Raw genomic sequence first — 26448 nt, 5'->3', positions numbered from 1 at the left:
AAGTTGCTGTTTTATATATTTATTTATTTATTTATTTATTTATTTATTTATTTATTTATTTATTTATTTAATTTATTGGCCTGTTTGATGTATGTGTGAGAAACAATGTCCAACAATAAACCGGAATTTTATTTTGCTGAGTTCTAAAAAAAAAAAGCACTGTAGTATTCTGTTGATATGTCGCACAATAGCACAGACATCCACTAGAGGGCGGGCTTTTCCAAGCCAATGTGAGATTTGACTGGTGATAGTGAACATTATTTCCAGAACAGGAAATTCTTGCTATTTTTCCCCCCAACACTAAAATAAGAAGTAAAGGATACTACTTATCAATTTAATCTTTATGTTTGATGTGTATATGATTTAAATTATAAAGGAAATAAAAAATTTAACTTATTTAAGGCAAACAAATCTAATGTGTGTTTTTTTACTTTTTAAAAAATGATGTTGGAACTCTCCGCCAGATCGCTGCCATCATGGACACGAGTCGCGTGCAGCCTATCAAGCTGGCTATGGTAACCAAAGTGCTGGGCAGGACCAGTTCACAGGGACAGTGCACACAGGTGCGCGTGGAATTTATAGATGACACCAGCAGCTCTATTCGAAACATCAAAGGCCCGGTTTGAGAGGGTGATGTGCTCACCCTATTGGAGTCAGAAAGAGAGGCTAGGAGATTACGCCGACCTTGCTGCTGGGTCCTGGATATCCACCGCTTGGCCCATGATGACCTGCCGCTATTCAATAAAGCATTTGTATTGTAATAAACAAACAAACAAACAAACAAACAAACAAATAAATAAATAAAAATGATGTTGGAGATTGAATGTAGGGTCCTGCATCTGCTAAGGAAGTCCCAACAGCTGAGTTTTATCAAAATCTTGATTTCACGTTTTCTTTTGAGATAGGGTCTCTCTAATTGGCCCAAGGTCACCTCCAACTCTCTGTAGCCCAGGCAAGGCTGAAGACTTATAGTCCTGCTTCAACTTCCTGAAGGCAAAGGTTAGCTGCCTGTATCACCAGGTCAGGGTGTGTGTGTGTGTGTGTGTGTGTGTGTGTGTGTGTGGGCCCTGCTATCCACAAAGAGAATGTTTCCACATCACTTTCCTCTTGGAAAGACCCCGGAGCACTTTATTCTTCAGAACAGAAGACAGATATCGGGACACAGTGCTGCAAGCCAAGCCCCAACCCATCAAACCACAGAGTCCCCGCAGCACTTTGGTGCAGCTAGAGACCTGTCCAGGCTCTCTGGATCTCTAGAGACCTGATGAAAACCTTCCACCACCCGCTGTCATTCTGGTGGGCTAACCTTCTTTGTCAGTGAAACTTCACTGTATAATTCTCGTGGACTGCATGCAGCAAGATGCTGACAAGAACCTCTGAGTACTAAAGGTTCCAGACTAAAAACTGAGAGGCCTGCGGAAGCTGGATCTCTAGCTGAGGAATTAATGAGAGTCAGGATATTAAGATGATGTGCATTTGGAGTGTATAAAACATAAATCTATCAGGCTTTTATGTTGATTTACATCACCGTCTATCGAGTTGGCATCACTCTGTATAGAAGATAGTTATGTGAACTTGTAGGAGTCATTTGACCACTGTTGTGTATGAGTATTTGCCCATAAAATGTGAAATTGAGTTTCATGGTATCTTTGGCCCTTCCCAGTTATAAAACATGATTTTATTCCTGAGGCCAACCATTAGTGGTAAAACTATCAGGGAGTGACTCTGCCATTTCAGATCGACTGAACTTCCTTGACCTCTTAGTTTACCTCATGCAGGTGAGTCATGGCCTTTCTGTACAGGTAAAAAGAGAGCGTGGATGTAAAGAAGCCTTAGTAATGGAAAAACTATTGGCTTGCGTGTTGGAGGCACTTATCGTCATATGATCTGTTTAGTGCAGTCTCTGCCAGCGCTTCCCTTTGCGCTACCATGTGCACTGAAATGTTTCTCCTCAAGTTCACCCAAGTTTTTTTTTTTTAATTATTCTCTTATACATTATATCCTGACCACATTTACCTCTCCCTTCTCCCCTCCCAGAGTCTCCCCAATACCTGGCCTCTCCCTTCTCCTCCTCTACTTCCCTACAGAAAGGAACAGGCCTCCCAGGAGTATCAAGCAAACATGTCTTAGGCAATTAAAATAAGACCAGGCACAAACCCGGGTATGAAGGCTGGATGAGGCAACCCAGTAGGAGGAAAAGGGCCCCAAGGGCAGACAAGAGAGTCAGAGTCACCCCTACCCTTACTGTTAAGAATCCCACAAGACTACCAAGCTACAGAACCATAAATGTATGTGGAAGATCCAGCTCAGACCCGTGCAGGCTTGTGATTGTTGCTTCAGTCTCTGTGAGCCCCTATGAACCCTTCTTGATTCTGTGGCCACATTTTCCTGATGTGCTGTGTCCTCTGGCTCTTAAATCCTTCTTCCCCTTTTATGTGGAATTCCCCAAGCTCCGTCTAATGTTTGCTTGTGTCACCCTAATTTTTATTTAACTTTTATTTAAATTAAATTACTAAATTAAAAAGATCTTATTTTACATAAAATCCTAGTTCCCTCTCCCTCCCATCCTCCCATATCCACCACTATCTGCCTATCCCAACCCCCCCCCATCCATTCCTCAAGGAGGATGAGGCCTCCCATGGAGGAATCATCAAACTACATCATTTGGGGCAGGGCCTAGGCCCTCCCCATGTATCTCATCTGAGAGAATATCCCTCCATAGGGAATAGTCTCTCAAATCCCATTCATGCATTAGGGATAAATACTAGTTCCATTGCCAGAGGCCCCATAGACTGTCCAGGCCCCCCAACTGACACACTTTCAGGATGCCTGGTTCGGTCCTCTGCTGGTTCCCTAGCTGTCAGACTAGGATCTATGAGCTCCCACTTGCACAGGTCAGCTGTTTCTATGGGTTTCCCCAGTATGGTCTTGACCCCTTTGCTCATCACTTCTCCCTGTCTACAACTGGATTCCAGGAATTTGGTTTGGTGCTTAGCTGTGAATCTCTGCTTCTGCTTCCATCAGTTACAGGATAGAGGCTCTATGATGGCATTTAGGGTAGTCATCAATCTCATTATCGGGGAAGGGCATTTAAGATAGCCTCTCCACTATTGCTTAGACTCTTAGTTGGGGTCATCATTGTGGTTCCCTGGAGATTTCCCTAGTGTCAGATTTCTTGTTAAGCCCATAATGGCTCCTTCTATTAAGGTATCTCTTTTTTTGCTCTGCTCTGTTTTTCCCCCAACTCGACCTTCGTGATCCCTTATGTTCTCCCTCCTCCCCTTCTCCAATCCTATTTCTCCCACCTTCCTTCTCCTCTCCCATGCTCCCAATTTATTCTGGAGATCTTGTCCCTTTCCCCTTCTCCAGAGGATATGCATGCTCTTTTAGGGTCTTCCTTGTTTCCTAGTTTCTCTGAGGTTTTGTATTGTAGGCTGGATATCCTTTATCTGTCTATTATCCATGTGTGAGTGAGTACATACCATGTTTTTCTTTCTATGTCTGGGTTACTTCATTCAGGATGGTTTCTTATAGTTCCATCCATTTGCCTGTACATTTCAAGATTTCATTGTTTCTTCTTCTTCTTCTCCTCCTCCTCCTTCTCCTCCTCCTCCTTCTTCTCCTCCTCCTTCTTTTTCTTCTTCTTCTTTTTCCCGTTCTGCTGAGTAGTACTTCATTGTATAAATGTACCAATTGTCTTTATCCATTCTTCATTTGAGGGTCATCTAGGTTGCTTCCAGTTTCTGAAAGCATACAACAGATGTCCCTGTTGTATGAATGTGCATCTTTTGGGTGTATGCCTAAGAGTGGAATTGCTGGGTCCTGTGGTAGACTGATTCCTGAGAACCTGCCATACTGATTGCCAAAGTGGCTGTACAAGTTTGCATTCCACCAGCAATGGAGAAGTGTTTCCCTTTCTCCACAACCTCTCCAGCATAAACTGTTGTTAGTGTTTTTTATTTTAGGCATTCTGACAGTTGTAAGATGGTATCTCAGAGTTGCTTTGATTTGCATTTCCCAGATGGCTAAGGATGTTGAGCAATTTCTTAAGTGCCTTCTGACCATTTGAGATTCCTCTATTAAGAATTTGCTATTTAGATCTGTACCCCATTTTTAAAATTGTGTTATATGTCTTGGTGACTAGCTTCTTGAATTCTTTGTATATTTCAGAGATCAGGCCTCTGTCAGATGTGGGGTTGGTGAAGATCTTTTACCATTCTGTGAGCTGCTGTTTTGTCTTATTAATTGACTGTGACCTTTGCCTTACAGAAGCTCTCAGTTTCAGGAAGTCCCATTTATTGTCGTTCTCAGTGTCTGTGCTACTGTTATTGTGTTCAGGAAGCGGTCTCCTGTGCCAATTTGTTTAAGGGTACTTCTCACTTGTTCAGTGTGGCTGGATTTATGTTGAGGTCTCTCTGATCCAAATAGCCTTAAGTTATGTGCATGGGGGATAAATGTGGATCTATTTGCAAGCTTCTACATTTCAGCATCCAGTTATTTCAGCACCATTTGTTGAAGATGCTTTTTTCCCCCATCATATAATTTTAGCTTCTTTGTTAAAATTCAAATGTTCATGGGTGTGGATGGATATCAGGGTCTTTAGTTCGATTCCATTGGTTTCCCTGTCTGTTTTTATGCCAATAACAAGCTGTTTTCATCACTGTAGCTCTATAGTAGAGCTTAAAATTAGGGATGGTGATGCCTCCACAAGTTCCTTTTTTTGTACAGGGTTATTTTGGTTACCCTGTGCTTTTTGCTTTTCCATGTAGAGTTGAGTATTGTTCTTTCAAGGTCTGTGAGGAATTATGCTGGGATTTTAATGGGTATTGCATTGAATCTGTAGATTGCTTTTGGTAAGATTGCCATTTTTACTATGTTGATCCTACCTATCCAAGAGCATGAGAGAATTTTCCATTTTCTGATACCTTCTTCAATTTCTTTCTTTAAAGATGTAAAGTTCTTGTCATATAGCTTTTTCACTTGTTTGGTTAGAATTATCCCAAGATGTTTTATGTTTTTTGAGGCAATTGTAAAGGGTGACTATCTCTGTTTTCTTTCTCCACTCATTAATCATCTACATATAGGAAAGCTACTAATTTTTTTTAGTTAATCTTGTATCCTGCCATTTTGCTGAAGGTGTTTATTAGCAGTAGGAATTCCCCTGGTAGAATTTTTTGGGTCACTTATGTAAGCTGTCATATCATCTGCAAATAGTGAATGTTTGACTTCTTCCTTTCCAATTTGTATCCCCCTTGATCTCCTTTTATTGTCTTATTGTTCTAGCTAGAACTTCAAGTATAGTATTGAAGAGATATGGAGAGAGAGGACAACCTTGTCATGTTTCTGTTTTTAGAGGAATCACATTGAGTTTCTCTCCATTTAGTTTGATGTTGACTGTTGGCTTGCTGTATATTGCCTTTATTATGTTCATATATGTTCCTGTTATACCTGATCTTTACAAGACCTTTATCATGAAGGGGTATTGGATTTTGTCAAAGGCTTTTTCAGCATCTAATGATTATGATCATTTTTTTCTTTCGATTTGTTTATATGGAGGATTACATTGACAGATTTTTGTATGTTGAACCATCCTTGCATATCTGGGGTGAAGCATACTTGATCACTGTGGATGAATTTTGAGATGTGTTCTTGGACTCAATTTGCCAGTATTTTATTGAGTTATTTTGCATCAATAGTCATGAGGAAGATTGGTCTGCAGCTCTCTTTCTTAGTTGTGTCTTTGTGTACCAAGGTAATTGTAACCTCAAAGAAAGAGTTTGGCTTCTGCTTCTATTGTGTGTAACAATCTGAGGAGTATGGGTATTAGCTCTTCTTTGAATTTCTGGTAGAATTCTGCACTGAAACCATCTGGCCCTGTATTGCGGTAAATAAGGATCAGGATAAACAAATAGGCCGAATAGATGTTTATTCAGGGAGAAATAACTTACAACCTAGACAGATGAACACCAGGAAATTCAACCCGATCCTCTCCTGTCCGAGTCACGCCAGCCAGAGAGAGCGCCTTCCTGGCCCCCTCCAACCTCCTTCCTCAGGTCACCTCCGCCCATCGCTCCACCCCCCCAATGGGCGTGGTCAGTGTTACAGAAGGACTACCTCACTACAATTCCCCTTTTAGTCTAAAGAAAAGATTTAGGCTTAATACAAAACTATATACAAAACAGTGAATAACAAGTGTGCTCTAAGAAAAGGAAAATCGAGAACAAAATGACCTACATATCTAGTCCTAGGGTGAGGGCATAATGGAGTTTACAATAGAGTTGTCCTAAGCTGGAAAACGTAAGTCTAGTACCTAATATATCTAACTAGGAAGAGAGAATAATAGTTGTGATAGTTTAATCTTCAACCTCATCAAGACCTGAGAAGGAAATTAACAATACTAGAGTAGACAGGAAATGCGGATGGACAACTTCCAAAAGGTGTAGCAAGGACAGAAACAGCAAGCCACCTGAACAGTCACCCTAGGTCTCACAGCGACGTTGGTACACCCAGATTTGGCTAAGGCCAAGAGAACTTGACAGACCACAACAACAGCAGGGAAATAGAATGGCTGTCTTACCCTGACTTGGCAAGGTCAAGCAGTCTTCTATATTTGTCTCCTGCAAGCACATAGGACTGCATGTCCAAATCAGTGGTCAAGGTGGGGGCAATTCTATGCCCAACAGGCCATTAGCTGAGGCGAGATTGAACTCCAGCAGGAGCAACAACAGTGTCCAACATATTTTTGGGAAAGTGCACGGTGCTGTCAGGAGCAACAGTGTCTCATGTCAATGGAGTACTAATATTAAAACATTTAAATGCCATGTTTTGCATGTCTATGAAGTGATTGAAGATTAAGCATTTATATCTGACTAATCTCATAGGTACAGGAAATGTGAGTGAAGATAATCTGTAATACTCGGGAACTTAGCTAAAAAGACTGATTAAAACTTTCCTGAGTAAAGCAGGAACAAATACTTAAACAATATAACTATTTACATATACCTACATGTAAATCCCTAAAATAGAGGTAGAGTATAAGTGTCAAGACAAGAGGTAGAACTATAAAGGGCAGCAAGATAAATATCCCAAATTGTATCAATATACAAAATGTCTTGAATACAGGAAAAGTATACATACATAGAATATGGTAAAAATAATGTGCATAAAATATTATAAGTGGAAACATTTAACACAATATAACAAAATATAAACTTAATTTTACATAGCTTACCACATAGGAATACATAACAATGTAAGCTGTAAAATACTATCTCATTCATACTCAAATTCTCAAGGAAATAGGCTAATCTACTTATATCCCATCTAAACCATACCTTTACCAACCATTCCCTATTCCTGTCTAAAAGATAAACCCGAGTGTAAGCATCACCCAATCCCAAATAACTAAAACCAACCCAAAGACGATGACTATTATCCCAAAATTCCAAGGGTAGGGAAAGGGGGCGTAGTCATATTAAGATTACTTCCTGCTGAAATGGGACGATGATTGTTCCAATGGATCCTGTAGGAAGAAAATTTTTAGCAACCAAATTTCTCAACAGAACTGGCTGTGACATATGTAGGGTATTGATATGATTATTTTGTTTTGGAATGGATTTTCATTTATTGATACAATTTAAGGTCAATTTTGTGATGTGTATATTTCTCCTTTTGTTTAGGCATTGTGTTTATATAGTTCATTCAGAAACATATTGTATAATGTAGTACAGATTATAGATAATTACCTATGATAGTCAAAGCTTAGAGTTAAGTTAGTTAGGTTTTCAAGATACACAGAGATGTATTTGAGATAGATAGGCATTCTTCAAACCTTTCAAAGACCTACAGAATATGGCATTTAAAATGGTTTAGGGTTTTCGTGACAGTGAGACATAATTGCTCTTGGCAATACCACCTGCACCAAAAAAGAAGATGGACATTAAAGAAACTCGTTTTGGAGTTTGCTTTCAATATGGCAAGACTAACCATGTGGACAAGATACTGCTCTTGTCTGGACTGTTTGACTTTGTGCTGTATAAACTGGACATGCAGGACCCACATAAAATTGACTGCTGACTCAAGATGGACATTGCTACAGAGTTCCTGCTTCATGGAAAAATCTGCCAGACAGTCTGCAGGATATAAAAAAAAAAAATGACTGATAAACTGCCAATACAAAAAGACAGTTTAAAGTTTCCTGCATTGCTGAAGAGTCTGCCAGACACACTATGGCCTATGGGCTGAAGATGGAAGATTACAAAAAAACTTTGGGTGACCAGGCAGTGAGTTGTCTCTGTCATTTCTAGAGTTTAAATATTATCCTTCTGTGGTCTTTGAGGGAGTTGAAGACAGATAGTTAAGGTTATAGTTTTCTTAGTATTAAAGATAAGTTAGACTTTAGACACAAAGATGGGATAGATGATGGAATGTTTTCTTAAATCTTGCTAAATGTTAATGGACTAAATAATGTTAACTGTGATTCTTATTTGATAACTGTTATGTGATATATTTTGCTATGTTTTTATTTAAACAGAAAAGAGGAGATGATGGGAGATGCCATTATGTATATACGTTTCTCATACTGGTTAATAATAAAGCACTGTTGGCCAATAGGAAAGGAAGATAGGAGGGACTAGGAGACAAGGAGGAAATAGGAAGTAGTAAGGAGGAGTCAAGATGGAGAGTCTGAAGAAAGCAGTATGCCGCCGGCTCCCCGGTAAGAGAAATACATAGATCAGCAGAAATGGGTTAATAATTAAGGCAGAGCTAGCCGATAAGAAACAAGTAACCGGGCCAACAATATTGTATCAAATACAGAGTCTCAGTGTGTTATTTGGGGCTGGCTTGATGGCGGAACAAGAGCAGGTGGCGGGCAGAAAAACCGTACACCTTACAGGCCCTGTTTTTTTTTGCTGGGAGACTTTTGATTACTGCTTCTATTTCATTAGGGTTTGTAGGTCTATTTAAATTGATTTTCTGTTCTTGATTTAATTTTGGTAAGTGATGTCTATCCAGAGAATTGTTCATTTCTTTAAATTTTCAAATTTTGTGGAGTACAGGTTTTCAAAGTATGACCTGATAGTTCTTTGGATTTCCTCAGTGTCTGTTGTTATGTCCCCCTTTTCATTTCTGATTTTGTTAATTTGCATATTGTCTCTTTGCCTTTTGGTTAGCTTGGGTAAAGATTTGCTTATCTTGTTGCTTTTCTGGAAAAACCAATTCTTTGTTTCATTGATTCTTCATTACTACTTTATTGATTTCAGCCCTCAATTTTATTACTATCCTGATATCTACCCCTCCTGGGTGATTTTGCTTCTTTCTGTTCTAGAGTGTTTTAAGTGTGCTGTTAAGTACCTAGTATGAATATCTTCCAGTTTCTTTATGTGGACACCAGTGCTATGAACTTTCCTCTTAGCACTGTGTTCAAAGTTTCCCATATGTTTGTGTATGTTGTGCCTTTGCTTTCATTGAATTCTAGGAAGTCTTTGATTTCTTTCTTTATTTTTTCCTTGACCCAGAGTGATACAATTGCTAATTGTCCAATTTCCATGAGTTTGTAGTTTTCCTGCAATTTGTGTTGTTGAATTCTTATTTTAACCCATGGTGATGCAATAAGATACAGGTGGTTATTCCATTTTTTTTTTGTATCTGTTGAGATTTGCTTTGTTGCCAAGTATGTGGTTGATTCTAGAGAAGAGTCTATGTGGTGCTAAGAAAAAGATATATTCTTTTGTGTTTGGATGGAATGTTCTATAGATGTCTGTTAAACCCAACTGAATCATAACTTCTGTTAGTTTCTTTGTTAATTTTCTGTCTGGTAGTACTGTCCAGTGGGGAGAGTGGGATATTGAAGTCTCCCACTATAAGTGTATGGGTTTTTATGTGTGATTTGAATTTTAGTAGTATTTCTTTGAAAGATGTGGGTGCCTTTATATTTGTGGCATAGATGTTCAGAATGGAGACTTCATCTTGAAGAATTTTTTGTGATGAATATGAAATGACCTTCATCTCTTTTGATTAATTGTAGTTTGATGTCTAATTTGTTAGATATTAGGATAGCTACATCAAGGTTGTTTCTTAGGTCTATTTGATTGGAAAATCTTTTCTCAGTCTTTTACTATGAGGTAGTGTCTGTCTTTGAAGTTGAGGTGTATTTCTTGTATAAAACAGAAGGATGGATTCTGTTTTTCTGTCCATTCTGTTAGCCTGTGTCTTCTTATAGGTGAATTATGACCAATAATATTAAGGGATATTGATGACCATTGATTGTTGATTCTTGTTAGTTTTGGATTTGTTGTTATTGACTGTATTGTGTGTGTTTTACCCTTTTTTGGGGCTTGTGGTAATGTAGTATTATCTATTGCCCATGTTTTTGTGAGTGTAGCTAACTTCTTCAGGTAGGAGTTTTTCCTTCAGTATTTTCTGTAGGGCTGGATTTGTGGATATGTTTAAATCTAGTTTTGTCATGGAATACCTTATTTTCTCCATCTATAGTGATTGAAAGCTTTGCTGGGTATAGTATCCTGGGCTGGCATCTATGGTCTCTTAGTGTTTGTAGAATATCTATCCAGGACCTTCTGGTTTTCAGAGTTTCCAATGAGAAGTCAATTCTGATAGGTCTGCCTTCATATGTTACTTGGCCATTTTCCTTTCCTGCTCTCAATATTCTTTCTTTATTCTGTATGTTTGGTGTTTCGATTATTATGTGGTGAGGAGACAGTTTTAGTTTTTGGTCCTGTCTATTTGGTGTTCTGTAAGTTGTTTGCACTTTCATAGGCATGTCCTTTTTTAGTTATGAAAGTTTTCTTCTATGATTTTGTTGAATATATTTTCTGTGCCTTTGTGCTGGGCTTCGTTGCTGTCTTCTATACCTATTGTTCCTTTTTTTTTTTTTTAATGTCGATTCCCATTCCTTCTCCCTTCCTTCTCTTCCTCCCTCCCTCTTACCCTCTCTGCCTCCTCACATGCACCCTGACCACCCTCCCCTCCCATCTCCCCACCCCAATTCCACATGTAGTGCAACAGCATCCAGGTGGGGTCATGTAAATCTGTCAAGTCATTTGAAGTAAGGACTAGAACTTCTCTCCTGTCTCTAGGTTAATGCAGTATCCCTCCATGGGGGATGTGTCCACAAGGTCCTTTTGTGCACCAGGAATACATCCTGGTTCCACTGTCTGAGGTCCCTTAGACTGCTCAGTCCCTCTGTCTGAGACCCATGTTCAGGGGGTCTGAGTCAGTCCCATGCTGGATTCCCAGCTATCAGTCTGGGGGCCCGTTAGCTTGTCCTTGTTCAGGTCAGCTGCCTCTATGTGTTTCTGCAACCTGGTCTTGTCCTCTCCCTCTGCATCTGGATTCTAGTTTGACTCAGAGTTTAGTTATGGGTGTTTGCTTCTGTTTCCAACAGGTACTAGATGAGGGCTCCATGATGGTGGATAAGTTAGTTGTTGATCTCACTATCCGGGAAGGGCATTTATGGTAGCCTTTCCACGGTTGCTCAAATTGTTAGTTGGGGTCAGTCTTGTAGGTCTCTAGACCTTTCCTTAGATTCAGTTTTCTCTTCAAACCAATATACCTATTGTTCTTATGTTTGGTTTTTTTTTCATGGTGTCCCATATTTCCTGGATATTTTATGTTAAGGATTTGTTGTACTTAAGATTTTCTTTGGTCAATGAATCTATTACCTCTAGTGTATCTTCAACACATGAGAAACTTTCTCCATTTCTTGTGTTCTGTTAGTCATGCTTGCATTTGTAGTTCCTGATGTTTACCCAGCTTTTCTGTTTCCAGCATTCCCTCAGTTTGTGTTTTCTTTATTTTCTCTATTTCAGTTTTCAAGTTTTGAACCGTTTGAATTGTTTCCTTCACCTGTTTGTTTTTTCCTTGCTTTCTCTAAGAGATTTGTGTATTTCTTGCATTTTTCTCCATTTCTTCCATGTTTTGTTTGTCTTTTCTTTAAGGGATTTTCTCATTTCCTCTTTAAGGGCCTTTATCATCTTCAAAAAGTTGTTCTTAAGGTCATTTTCTTCTGCTTCATCTGCATTGGGATGTTCAGGTCTTGCTGGTATAGAACCCCTAGACTTTGGTGGTGTCATATTACTCTTTACACTGTTGAATTTGTTCTTATACTGTCATCTGTCATCTTCCCATCTCTTCAAGGGGTACAGGTGGAGCTCTTCCAATGGTTGCAGTGCCACGACTCTGATGGCTGCAGATGCTGGATGGTTTGGGTGGTCCCCAGGTCTCTGGGATTTGGTGGACAGGATGGGCCTAAGTGCTCTGGACAAGGGCCTCCACGAAGGGGATTAGGGGAGGCAGGAGAAGGCCTGGGGCTCACATCTCCCTGTAGGTGTGGGGCCTAGGCTCTGTTAGCGGCAGATTTTGAAAGGTTTTGGCTGCCCCCCCAGTCTCTTGTCACCCTAGTTTTAACCAGGGTTATGAGACTCATGTCTTTAATTTTAATTTCATCTTCAAGGTCTGCAATACTTTCCCTGCTATTATTGACTATTTCCTGGAAGTCATAACCAAACACTTAAAAATTTCTTCTATATAAGCAATTATGTTTTGGAGACAGTAAAAGAACACCAAAAAACACTGGACTATGGACAATCCTCGGGACTTCATTGATTGCTTCTTGATCAAAATGGAACAGGTAAAATGTTATTTGTTGGCTTGCATTTTGCAATTTGTTGATCATTTCTGTAATTATTGGGAATACATTGCTGTTCAGGCAAGAAACTCTTGGTAAACATTATTAGTACCTGCTGTGTTCATGAAATTGAGCTAACAACCATGGAGAATTTAAATCTAAATTGTTAAATAACTAGGACATATGGGCAATGATTTTAGGAAGTAACAATTTGGCTGAGTAAAGAGAGGATACACATCAGATAAAGTAGACATACAAACAAGTCAGCCAGTGAAAATCCCCAGCATTGAAATAAAAGTGGTTGTATCAGAATGTGTGGGGGGACTTAATAGAAAATGCTTATGAGGATGAGGGGAAACTTGCTGGGTAGGTGTTCTGAATAGCATGAGCTTTGATACAGATTTTGATTGAGGAACAGGGGAGAGGATTTCACAAGCGTATAATGAAGTGATAAGGTAAAGAGATGGGGCAGAGAACCAAAGTTGAGTATAGCTGTAAATGATTCTCTCAAGTTGAGGATGTGGAAATATTTTCAAGCATGCTTCAAACCCATGAATTGGCATGGGAATCTCTGATAAGGTGTATATGAGCCCAAATTGGAGTCAAATGCAGATGATACTCATGGTAAATTTCCTGTGAACCCCATAGAATAATCTACATGGTGAACATTGATAGGGAAGAAGGACATCGAGATTTATCATGTTTGTACTTTAGCTTGATGCATGTCTGGATTTATACAAGTGTAGATTCACACATAAATTCAAGGTGTTCATCTTATACCATCAGAGTCCCATAGGCGTCGTTTCAGTTAATGGGACAGATGGCACAAATACCACGAGCTCTGTGGGGAGTTCAGTGGGAAGACCTCTTCCGTGCCTTGGTAAGTTTAACCAAGAGGGAAATGTTGATATGCTCAATTAGAATCATGGGAGGGAAGGTTCAAGAACCATTGCCAAAGCGAGGTAGATAGATTCTAAAAGACAGAGATCAGGGAGGATTGAACAAAAACAGTGTCTTGAAGACAGGACAAGATCGATACACTTATGAGCTCACAACTGCTGTGGCCACCTATCCCAAATCAGCACAAGATCAATCCAATCCCCACTCTTAGCTGAAGACCTATTGAAATCGATGGCTTCTGGAGGGGGGAGCTGGTTTCCTTTAAGGATGTGGTCCTGGTAAGTCCACCATATAGCCATGTGTATGTGGGCAGCACAAATTGTACTCGATGGGTTATTAAAAAAAACAACAATAAAAAGAAGACAGGAAGTTGACAGGGGATGGAGGGATGGGAGGCAGACCTGGGGGAGATAAGGGTAAATAAGGGAGGGTAGATAAGATCAAAGTACATTGTATGACTGAATAAAGTTCTCCAAGAATCAATAAAATGTATTGCAGTTTTAGTATTAGACTTGCCACTGTTTGTTTCCTATCTTAAAGAACAACCCGAGTTACTTTTGTCCCACTGTAATTAAGTGTGCCAGCAAAGTAAAATAGCATCCACATAAATCCCAGGAGAAACACAATCCGAAGTCTGACTTCACCACAGAAGGCTTGGTGGCTACTGTAACCGACATGTTTGGAGCTGGAACAGAAATGATAAGTACCACTCTGAGGTATGGACTCCTGCTGCTGTTGAAGCATGTGGTCATCACAGGTGTGACTATAGACAGGGATCCAGAGAAACTCAACATAGATGCTGGAAAGACACTACCCATGTCCTCCACTGGGTTCGCTCGCCTGCAAGAACGATGTTCAACAGACGTTCAACAACAGGATTCTTCTGTAGCGTAGCTTTATTGTGTGGCTCTTACCGCAAGATGAGGAAGGACCCAGAGGAGGAAAAAGGGCTCTGCTTATATATGCTCAGAGGAGTCGTGTCCGTTACTGATTGGTGCAGCCCACGATACTCGTGACAAACACCCCATGACATGTATTACGCTTGCACATTGCTATCCTTCGGGTGGAAAACAACTGTGCCTTGCTGGCTCATGGACAGGAAACCGGCGCCATCTTCGGGAGTGGCACGGTGGCTTTCTACAAAACCCCATTATCGAATTTGCTGTGTTACTAGCTGTAATACATATACATATAAAGAAGAAATAAGAATGATGAGACAAGTATTCGCAATAGGAGAGAGTGACGGAGAGAATCAAGACAGTGTGGAGAGTAGCAAAACATCCAGCCTTGATTTTAGCGACCTTACTCTGATAAGGTGTCTGCATTTGATGGGAGGAGTCTGTAGCAAGGCATATGTGTTACCAACTGGTTTGCAAATGACACAGTGTATTTTTATTTGAACATAATAAAATAATGGAGATGAGATATCTTAAAAGGATAGTTGTTATCTTTAGCCCACAGTTCTGGAGGTTGAGGAGAGTCACACTGACATTTTCTAGGCTCTGTTGAGCACCTCTGTTAGATGGCATGCTGCCAGCTCTGGCACATGGGAGCATGGTGAGTGACACATGTGGGAGAGAGATTCAGGGCAGTGTCGGCACTTCTCACAACAGTGTAACAACCCTTCCCATTCTGGCTTCAGGACGTATGGTAGATAATGTATGAGGAGTCTTAGAGGAGAGACAAGAATGACAATTGTATAAGTTCTAATAATTAAAAATCTCTAGGACTTGAAATGTACTGGAACTCTTGCAATTATTCTAAGCTAGCATCCAGCATTGGGAATTTGAATAGGCTCTTTTATGTTCAAGAATGTGTAAAACAGTTTCCTTACCTCTGAGAAATATTCATGATCACACTGATACAAATATGAGTGTGTGTGTATGTATATATATATGTATATGTATATGTATATATATATACACATACACACACTCATATATATTATGATATATTATGATAAAATTATAAGTGTACTGCAGGAGAGAAAAGTGTGTTTGTGATGTGTGTGTGTGAGAGAGAGAGAGACAGAGAGGAGAGAAACAGAGAGTCTGTTTGGGGAGTCTATTTTGTATGAGGTGGTGATAAATATTTGATTTCTCATCTCTTTTAAAAGGAACTTGGAGAAATTGTTTGTAAATAGTACAGTAAAACAAAAGAAATGCCCATTGCCTCTGAATGTGATCATAAGACATGTAAAGAATGTTTTGAAGGGCTGGAGACATGACTCAGAGGTTAAGAGCACTGGCTGTTCTTTCAGGAGTCCTGAGTTCAATTCCCAGCAACCACATGGTGGCTCACAGCCATCCATAATGAGTACTGGTGTTCTCTTCTGGTGTGCAGGCACACATGTAGGCAGAACACTGTGTATGTAATAAATAAACAACATTTTAAGACAAAAAAAAGAGTACTTTGAAGTGAGTGACTTTGGCATCTGAGGAAAACACAGAGTAACCACTGGGAATTTGCAGATGCGTGTGCATGTGCCCACACGCATTCACACATGTATGTGCCAGGAGGGTTCAAGTACAATCATATGTTAACTTGATATGACACTTATTTTTATATTCTAGTTTCTATTCTTAGAGGGATAGACATTTCTTTGTATGTGTGTAATATCTATATAGTGAAACTTTTAATTATTCTTATGTGCACTGATTATTGATTATCTTGTATGACAATATGTAGAAGTATATCTACTGAACAAATGCCTGGGTTTTAGGTAGCTATATTTCTCTGTGGTGTTACAAGGGCCTGCGATGCTGTTGAGACACCTTCATCGTGCTCCATGTAGCACTGACTTGCTGTGCTAGCTGAGCCACATTACACTATTCCACACTTTGTCTTACTAGCTAAAGTCCAGGAAGAGATAGAATGTGTGGTTGGCAGAAACAGGAGCCCCTGCATCCAGGACAGGAACCACATACCCTACACAGATGCCGTAGTCCACGAGATCCAGAAGTACATTGACCTCGTCCCCTTGAACCTGGTTCATTCAATGACCTGTGATGTTAAATTCAGAAACTACTTCATCCCTCAGGTGAGCTTCTCTCTCTCACTCTGCCACTTATTGTTGATGAAGTTCCCAAATTCACACCTGGGCTCCTCCTATCACTGCAAATACGTAAGAGAATATTTAAAGTAGTAATGTACAAAAGTCTTTTAATGAGAAAAGTATAGCTCTTAAATATCATTAACCTAGAAACACGGAGTTTCCAAGTTTCCATTAAACATTGCTAGCTTGACTTTTTGCTGGTGTATAAGTACCACGTCTAAAGGCAACTTAGGGGAGGAAAGGACTTATTTAATCTTATAGGTCATAGTCCATCATTGAGGAAAGTCAGGCCAGGAACATTAGCAGGGTAGTCGCTCCATCAGGGCAGGAACTTGAAGCAGAAGCCATGGAGGAATGTTGCTTATCTGTGTGCTTTCCCTGGCTGTCGTCCAGAAAGCTTTATTATACAACCCAGGTTCACTTTCCTGGCACCACTCATGGTGGGCTGGGCCCTTTCATGTCAATCATCAATCAAGACAGTGTTCCACAGACATCCCCATGGGCCAGTCAAATAAGGAAGTTCTTCAGTTGAAGTTCTTATAACTCTAGGATGTGTCAAGTTGATAGCTGCAGTAACTAGGAGAATATCTGGACTCAATTAATACTTAAATGGATATATGAGTGTGTTTTTATATATCATGTGCATGTGGGGTGTAAAGATGTGTTTGGAATTATATTTTAGTCTACTAAATGTATCACACTTAACATCCAAATACTTGAATGTGTATCTCTCATCACCCTCACACTGAAGAAGTTATCAATATACTAATATTATTCTCCACACATCTTAATGTTGTATGTATTATATATACCAAGATACCTTTTATAGATTTGAGAGGAGAACTTCTTATGGTGCAATAAAGGAAGAAATCTCCAATTTGGCTCTCCAAAATTGCAAGCATTTCCTTTAAACATCTTTTGATACAAGAATTGTTTTGAAGTGAAGCCGCTTGACCTGTAAAATGCTCCTCTGGTTTTGCATGGAGGTTTTCTTGGAGACTGGGGTCCAATTGCATGTTTTGGCCCTGTTAGACACTGTGGTTCCGTTATCCGTTATTGATGATGCTAGTAATCATCTTTCCTATCAGTGTTTTTTCAGATTCTCTGTTAATGAGGGTCTGTGTTCTACATTAAAACAAAAGTGTGAAAGATGGAATTTAACCTTTGAATAACCTATTTTCCAAATAGTTTATCAATAGTTTTAACATTAATTTTTAATTAATTTTATTTAAATAAGAAGCAATCTTTTTTCAGAATTTTATTATTTAAATATATTTTAATATTCTTACATATTGACCCCAGTTCCCTCTCCCTCCCTCCCTTCCATGCCCCTTGACTCCCTCTGCCATCCCATTCCCCCACCCACTACACAGAGAGAGTGAGGCCTTCCAGGAGGGATCATCAAAATCTGTTAAGTCATTTGGAGTAGGGTCTAGGCCCTCCCTCCTGCCTCTAGGCTAAGGGAGTATCTCTCCATGGGTAATGTGCTCCCAAAGTCCTTTTGTACACCAGGGATACATCCTGGTTCCACTATCAGAGGTCCCTTAGACTGCCCAGGCCTTCTAACTTAGACCCATGTTTAGGGGGGTCTGAGTCAGTCCAATGCTGGTTTCCCAGCTATCAGTCTGGAGGTCCATGGGCTCCCCCATGTTAGGTCAGCTGTCTCTGTGGGTTTCTGTAGCCTGGTCTTGACCCCCTTTTCTTATCACTCTTCTCTGCAACTGGATTCCAGGAGTTTGGCTCAGTGCTTAGCTGTGGGTGTCTGCTTCTGTTTTCATCAGCTACTACATGAAGGTTCTAGAATTGCATATAAGATAGTCATCAATCTCATTACCAGGGAAGGGCATTTAAGATAGTCTTCCCACTTTTGCTCAGATTGTTAGTTGGGGTCAGTCTTGTAGGTCTCTGGACATTTCTCTAGAGTCAATTTTCTCTTCAAACCTATAATGGCTCCCTCTATTATGGTATCTCTTTTTTTGCTCTCATCTATTCAACCCCTGACTCAATCTTCCTTGTCCCACATGTTCTCCTCTCCTCCCCTTCTCTTTCTCCTAACTCCCTCTCCACTCACTGCCCTGCCCCCTCGCAATATGTTAAGAGATCTTGTCCCTTTCCCCTTCTGTGAGGGACCTTGTATGAATCTCTTAGATTCCTTCTCTGGCAATGTGAATTATAGGCTGGTGATCCTTTGCTCTATGTCTAAAAGCCATATATGAGTGAGTACATACCATGTTCCTCTTTTTTGTGACTGGTTTACCTCACTCAGGATGGTTTCTTCAAGTTTGGATGGAATGTTCTATATATGTCTGTTAAACCCAAACGAGTCATAACTTCTGTTAGTTCTTTTGTTTCTTTGTTAAGTTTCTGTCTGGTAGTCCTATCTAGTGGTGAGAGTGGGGTTTTGAAGTCTCCCACTAGGAGTGTGTGAGGTTTTATGTGAGCTTTGGGTTTTAGTAGAGTTTCTTTTATGAATGTGGGTGCCTTTGTATTTGGGGCATAGATGTTCAGAATTGAGACTTTGTACTGATGGATTTCTCCTGTGATGAATATGAAATGACCTTCTTCATCTCTTTTGATTGGTTTTGGTCTGAAGTCTAACTTGTTAGATATTAGGATAGCTACACCTGCTTGCTTCTTGGGTCCATTTGATTGGAAGATGTTTCCCCAACCCTTTACCCTGAGGTACTGTCTGTCTTTGAAGCTTTGATGTATTTCTTGTATGCAGCAGAAGGATGGATTCTGTCTTTGTATCCATTCTGTTAGCCTGTGTCTTTTAATAGGCAAGTTAAGACCATTAATGTTGAGGGAAAGTGAAGGACCATTGATTGTTAATTCTTTTTTGTTTTAGATTTGTTGTTGGCAGTGGTATTGTGAGTTTATTTGCCCCACTTTTTCTTTTGGGTTCTGGTGAAGTGTGATTATCTATTTCTTAATATTTTTTTTTATTCTGTATGTTAGGTGTTTTGATTATTATGTGTCAAGGGGACTTTTTTTCTTTGGTCCAGCTTATTTGGTGTTAGGTATGCTTCTTGTACTTTCAAGAGCATGTCCTTCTTTGGATTGTGAAAGTTTTCTTCAATGATTTTGTTGAATATATTTTCTGTACCTTTGAACTGGGCTTCTTTGCCTTCTTCTATGCCTATTATTCTTAGGTTTGGTCTTTTCACAGTGTCTCATATTTCCTGGATGTTTTGTGTTAAGAATTGGTTGGATTTAAGATTTTCTTTGGTTGATGAATCTATTTCCTCTAGTTTATCTTCAGTGCCTGAGATTCTCTCTTCCATCTCTTGTAATTTGTTGGTTATGTTTGTGTCTGTAGTTCCTGATTGTTTGCCCAGTTTTTCTATTTCCAGCATTTCTTCCGTTTGTGTTTTATTTATTGTCTCTATTTCAGTTTTGAAGCCTTGAACTGTTTCCTTCACCTGTTTAATTGTTTTTTTTTTCTTTCTTGGATTTCCTTACTTTCTTTAAGATATGAGTGCAGGCTTAAGGTGGTCCTGAGTGGATAGGCGGGTCCAGTATGCTCAGAGCCAACCCAGGAAGTTCCAAGGAGATGGAGAGGGTATTGGACTGTATTCTGGCCAAAGGCTCATCCTAGCACTGGGTCTAGCAGGGTCAAGAATGGAAGCAATCTTATTTTGCATATCAATCCCAGTTCCCTCTCCCTCCTTTTTTTCCCATGCCCTCCATTGATCCCCATCCCATCCTCCATCCACTCCCCAAGGAGTGTGAGTTCTTCCATGAGGAACTATCAAAATCTGTCAAATCATTTGTGGCAACGCCTAGGCTCTCCCCAGTGTAGCTGGACTGAGAGAGTATCCCTCCATGGGAAATGGGCTCCGGAAGTCTGTTTGTGCACTAGGGATAAACACTGTTTCCAGAAGCCCCATGGACTGCCCAGGCCTCCTAATTGACACCCATGTTCAGGGGGCCTGGCTCCTTCCTATGCTGGTTCCCCAGCTGTCAGACTGGGGTTTGTGAACTTCCTCATGCTCAGGTGAGCTTAACATTAATTTATACTCTCTGCCTGAGCATCCTATTTTCTAATTAATTTACTAGCAGTTTATAAAGGTAATTAGCAATTTTAAAGATAAATCTAATCCTTGACAATTTCTTACACGTCTGTAGTGCAATCTGACCACACTTGCCTCTCCTTCCTTTCATCTTCCTCTTTGACTTTCACCAAACCTCTTCATCTCATACATCTCCCTCGCCATTCCCTCCCCACCCTGGCATACTGGATTAATGAGGGCATCAGCCATCAGCATGGAGGACTTAACAGTGGCTACACCACTCTAAAGTACAACTAGTTGATCAACCTTGCCTTTTTTTTAAATCTCTCTTGTACTTTCAAGGTAGGGTTTCATTTATGATGATGAAGTCTGCACATATTTGAATGATTAGCATACAGTATATCTCAAATGACAAGTGTTCAATAAGTGATAGTGTACCTGTCAGTAGTATATTTAAAGTTATTATCAATTAGATCTGATATCCATTTAACAAAAGCCTTAGCAAAGGATTCTAAATTCTCCTGACTTTTGGAGAATGAACACAGACTTCCATCTAAAACCACAGCTAATATAAGTTGAATGAGAATTGAAGTGATAAATATGGCAGTGATGAGGGCAGACTCCAGTGTCCAATGTTAGTAATGGCTAGAGTGGGTTCATAAGTTTTTGTAACAAAATCTCAAGTCACCGGTCTTTCAACTACTAATGGAGATCACAGTGGCAAAGCTGTCACTACTAGTATTAAGCTGATCAATTTTGAGTCTTCTTTAAGCAACAACATTGAGTCCAATTTGTGATCATCATGCACTCATGGACATGTAGTCATCTGTTCGAGTGTAGTTGACCTATCAGAGGTCACACCCTAAACCCTCATCAGATGAATGGTGCTGAATGCAGAGACCTACAACTTGATCAAAATACATAGACTAAGACATCTCAGAATGCCCAGCCACAAATGGAGTATCTATGTCACACTTCCTCCTTTCGAGGCTAAAGGATCATTGTGGAAGAGAGGGCAGAAAGGTTGTAATAGCCAGAGGTGGTAGATAACTACAAAGAAATAGTGTTTTCTGGACATAGGTAGGCAGTTACACCTATGAACTCACAGCAGTGTTGACAGCATGCATGAGACCTACACAGGCTTACACCAGAACATTGAGAGGGCACCTGGGCATGAAGTTCGACCCCTAGTTGGGGAGCGAGTGTCAGTTCATCTCTCTTGTTACTAGGTCGGTGTGTAAATGTCACTGCTCTGCTTTGGACTTGGTGTCTTCCTCCATAAGTCAAACAGGTTGGTCTAGGTGAGTTCCTTCATTTCTTCCCATTCAATTTTCATTGTCTGTTGGCTATTTTCAGGGTACCAGTGTAATAACACCACTGACATCTATGCTGTATGATGACAAAGAATTTCCTAATCCAGAGAAGTTTGACCCTGGTTACTTTCTGGATGAGAGTGGCAACTTTAAGAAGAGTGGCCACTTTATGTCTTTCTCAGCAGGTAACAGAAATTAATTTCCATCTGCACTTTGGGGGACATAATGGAATTTTAGGATCAGGTTCAATCGTGACTTTGCTGGGACTGGTAGATTTGCTCTTTGTATGTCATAAAATGAGTACCACTTTAATGACTGCACATTTTCTCTATGTATAATAATTCCTCTTTATTGGGCTAGCAGTCTAGCATAGCTTTTTTTCTTCAAGTTAACAAAGTAGAGTATATTTATTGATTGAACTTGGCCATTGGATATAACCCCCAGCTTCCCAGGAGCATTTAGACTTTTCCTCATCTGTCACAAGAGAGATATCTAAGTCCATATTTTCAGTATCTTCTCTGTGGCATCCTTTACTCCAAGACAGCTCGGGAATGCAAGTTCCCTAGAGAATAGAACACACTCATGCTCTGAAAGAGACTCACTTCTGAGTTAGGGAGACAGGTGAGTGAGCCAACAGGGCACTGTAATCCAGTTGGATTAGTGCTGTAAGAGAGGAAGTCAGAGGGGAAGTTACTCAGAGCTTGCTCTTTTGTACCCACATGAGTATTCCCAAAGGTCAGAGGGAGGTTGGCTGGCTCATAGGGAGCAAGGTTGTAAGATAAAGTAGAGGAGGCAGGGAACTGTACAGGAGGAGACATTTTCTGTAGATGCAGGAAGTCAGAACCTGTCAAGTAAGTGCAGGATGAGAAAGACCTTGGGCACGTGGAAGGCCACTCTGCAGCGATTCCAGAGCTCCTGGAGTTTCCTTTACTTATGATCCTACACCTTGGATGTTCAATCTCAATGCTCCATTATGTGTGCGGAGTCTCTGGGCATAGATTCACCTTTACCTTTTGCAGTAGGGTTTGATTCTTATGTTGGTCCTGAAAGCGTGCAAATCAAGTTGAGTCCACCACACACCTCCCCTTTTTCTTAAGGAACTCATTTTGTCAGGAAGGCAAAAGATGAGAAAGGACACAAGCAGTCTCTGCTATGTAGAATCATGCGTATGATGAGGAAGACCACAGAGGTTAAGATCCTATTAAGATCACAAGGGTCATAAAGAAAAAAGGTCACCGCTCCTGAGGGAAGTAGCAGAGCATTGCCTGGTCAAATGGGGCAGCTTGAAGTTTTGGTGAAGGAAGCTGTGTCTGGAGCAGAGAATGTGATGTGTGTCTTCTATCCACATACTTAACAACTCACTGACTATGTACTATGTACTCTCCATGACAACTTTTAGCACGGTAATTCAGACACAAATCTGTTTTACAGAATTTTAACCTGAAGCTTCTGGTTGATGTGAAGGACATTGATACCATACCAGTAACCAGTGAATTTAACCATGTGCCCCCTTTGTACCAAGCTTGTTTTATTCCTGTGTAAAAGGCAGACTCCCTATGCTCTCAATCTGCAACTTCTCTGCTTTGCGGGTACTGTTCATTTCATTTCTGGTACTATAGTCCCTTTCTCTCACTTTCCCCCATTCCCGTGAGACCCAGTGAACATCAAACCCTATTATCCAGAGTTCTCTGGGTCAATACACAGTTCAACTCCTTGTCTTCTATATTTTGTGACATTCCCATGCAATACTTCTGCAGTGAGTATACATAACCTACACGATTCAGTTACAACTAATACTATGTTTTTACTGTAAAACAGCAACATCTTTAGACTATGACAGTTCAGAGGCATCTGTTCCCTGCATGTGCTGAATAAAAAGTAGTTTCTAGTGTAGTTCTCAGACTCTCTTTCTTATGATGGGCATGATGCGAGGAAGAAGTAATGGAAACAAAGTCCCGAGAGGCCATATTTGCTCGCATAAAGATTTAGACAGAAAGGGACTAAGAAGAAGAGGGAAGAAATGCTTTCTTGGCTGTTACTGGACATTTGGATTTGGACAAGGGAAACTGTTATCTAAGAGCAGTTTCTGGCATTGGGACTTTCAGACTATCAGCCACTGGGGAATGATTTTTTTTTTTAATTAGGGCTAATGCCCCTGCTTTAGTGTTTACTGTGAGCATAAAGTAGGGATAGTGAATATTGTTTTTGCTTTCTGTTTCCAACTTAGAGTTAAATAGTAATTAAGGTGTTTGTTTTGTCAATTCAAGGCTCTACATGCTTGACTAAGGGGATGGTTCAATTGATGAAGTGTTTTCTGTGGAAGCATAAGGAGTCATATCTGACACCCAGGACCTATGTTTAAAAAAACAGCAGGCTTTGGTGATGCAGGCTTGTAATCCTAGTGCTGAGAGGAAGAGACTGGAGGGTCCCTGGGCCTTGCTGGAACTTATAAGTTCCAAGACAGTCAGAGACCAGTTCAAAAACAAAACAAAGCATGGTTGATGACACCTGAAGATGTCTGAGATTGACCTCTGGCTTCCACATGCAAATGAACACGCGTGTAAATTATATCACACAAAGATGCACCTACACAAAAACTAAGTATGTATGACATACTTAGAAATTCTCAGTGCTGGTGTGGCTATGTAGTTCACTTGGTAGACTGCTTGTGCAGTGTGCACCAAGGTCTGGGTTTGAGCTTCAGTGTTGCATAACATTGAGTGTGCTGGTGCATGTCTGCAATCTCAGCTCTTAGGAGGTAGAGAGGCGATCCGAATCTCAAGGTAGAGAGGCGATCCGAATCTCAAGGTAGAGAAATCATGCCGAGAGCCTTCGGGTGTGTATGCATCATCTCTCTCTCTCTCGACTATGAATGTGGTATGACCAGCTGAGCACACACAAGTGAGTGTGTTTGCACTCATTTCTCTCTCTGCTCTTGACTGTGAAGGTGATGACTAGCTGCTTGAAGTTCCTGTCTTGTTTTAATAATTTTAAATTTTGATTTACTCACTAGGCTGGACTGTAAGCTGGAACTGTATGCTAAAACAAATCTCCTCTCTCCCAGGATGGTTTTCACATCAACAGAAATGAAAATAGAACAGCTACTTATGAAGGGAAAAAAATTTCTTTTAGCTCAGAGGTTCAATGTCCAAAGCACACAGTGCAGGCTCATGGTAAGGACAGCTGTAAGAAAAACACAATTGTTCTAAGGAGAACTGTCCGTGGTTTGCAGCTATTCCATTTTAGGGTGATGTGAGTCAGGCTGCTTCTCTTTGCCTTGGATAAAGAATTCACCAATCCCTGCATTCACTCAAGCAATGAGTATCATAAGATGATCTTCCGACACCAATCTTAACACACAGCAGCTGTAATTATTAACTAAATCCATGTTTATGTGCCAGTCACAGCCTGAGTCATGAAATGTTAAATCATGGTTCTTGGTGAACCCAGATGAACAGAAAGAAGCCTGGAGAGAAGGGCGCAAAGTGCAGGGGACATAGTTTCCAGTCTTAGTTCTACCATCCTTAGTCTGTCTGAATTGCTAAGGCCCAACTTCCTCAGCACTGGAAAAGAAAGAATTTGACCTTAGGCAAAGGTAACTGAGAGAAACTAAGGGGGGTTATGGTTGCCGTGAGAACTGTGGGAACCAAACTGTCAAAACCCCTTCAAAGATAACTAAGAGAGCATTGCACAACCCTCCCTTCTTTCATCTCTGCAGAGGTGAGACTAGCTCAGTTTTTGTTTTTGTTTCCCCTGTCCCAACACATCTGAGTCAAATAAGAGCTTCTATTTAGTAGGAAGCCTATTGTCTTAGGAATCAAATCAGAGTGCTGTACCTTCAGGATAATTAGATTTTGGGGGTTGGTTTTAATTTGCCCTCTGGATAGCCTCAGTGTAAGCCACAGGACACTACAATGGCCAACAGATCTCATCTTAAAGCTCAGTTCTCCCATGTATGAGGTACAAGATACAATGTCTGCTATGCCCCCAGACTGCCTTTATCCATTAAAAACAAAACAAAACAAAACAACAACAAAACGCAATTAGAAACAAAAATCCCAGCTGTAAGTGTTTTTAAAAGGGCATTTAGTGGTAATATATGCATACATTTACTCACCTAATTATTTAATATATGTTGGGTCAGTTCAAATGTGCACATTTTCCAAGTGGTGGCCCACGCGGGAGCCAGAGGCAGTAGGATATTGGGTTTGTGGACAGGGATGATACACAGGGGTGAAAAAGACTCTCCCTAAATCAAAGACATCTGAGTTAGGATATACATATTTTTCTCTTTAGGCAACTCTCATGTTGGTACACAATGCTGCAATCTTGGATCAGACTTTCAGTCTCAAGGAAGGTATCCTAATGTTTGAAAAGCATCAATGGCTAAATAGACCAGGGATAAAGTACATGGATTGCCTCCAACATCCTAAACTTCCAACTGGTTCCCAGTCTAGAAACTGGAATGATATTTTCACAATTTACTTCAGGTTCAGGAAAAATGACTCAGTTGGTAAAGTA

At 40.3% G+C, this 26448-nt stretch overlaps 1 pseudogene; it reads left to right on the top strand.

The window, feature by feature from the left end:
- The first annotated feature begins 476 nt into the window (after positions 1-476).
- Positions 477-22126, top strand: LOC127233542 (cytochrome P450 2C11-like; annotated as a pseudogene).
- The last annotated feature ends 4322 nt before the right edge of the window (positions 22127-26448 follow it).

Source organism: Phodopus roborovskii, unplaced genomic scaffold (genome assembly GCF_943737965.1).
Source record: "Phodopus roborovskii unplaced genomic scaffold, PHOROB, whole genome shotgun sequence".
In the NCBI taxonomy this organism is placed as follows: Eukaryota; Metazoa; Chordata; class Mammalia; order Rodentia; family Cricetidae; genus Phodopus; species Phodopus roborovskii.
Note: the sequence above shows the minus strand (reverse complement) of the source record. Positions and strands in the feature narration are given on the sequence as shown.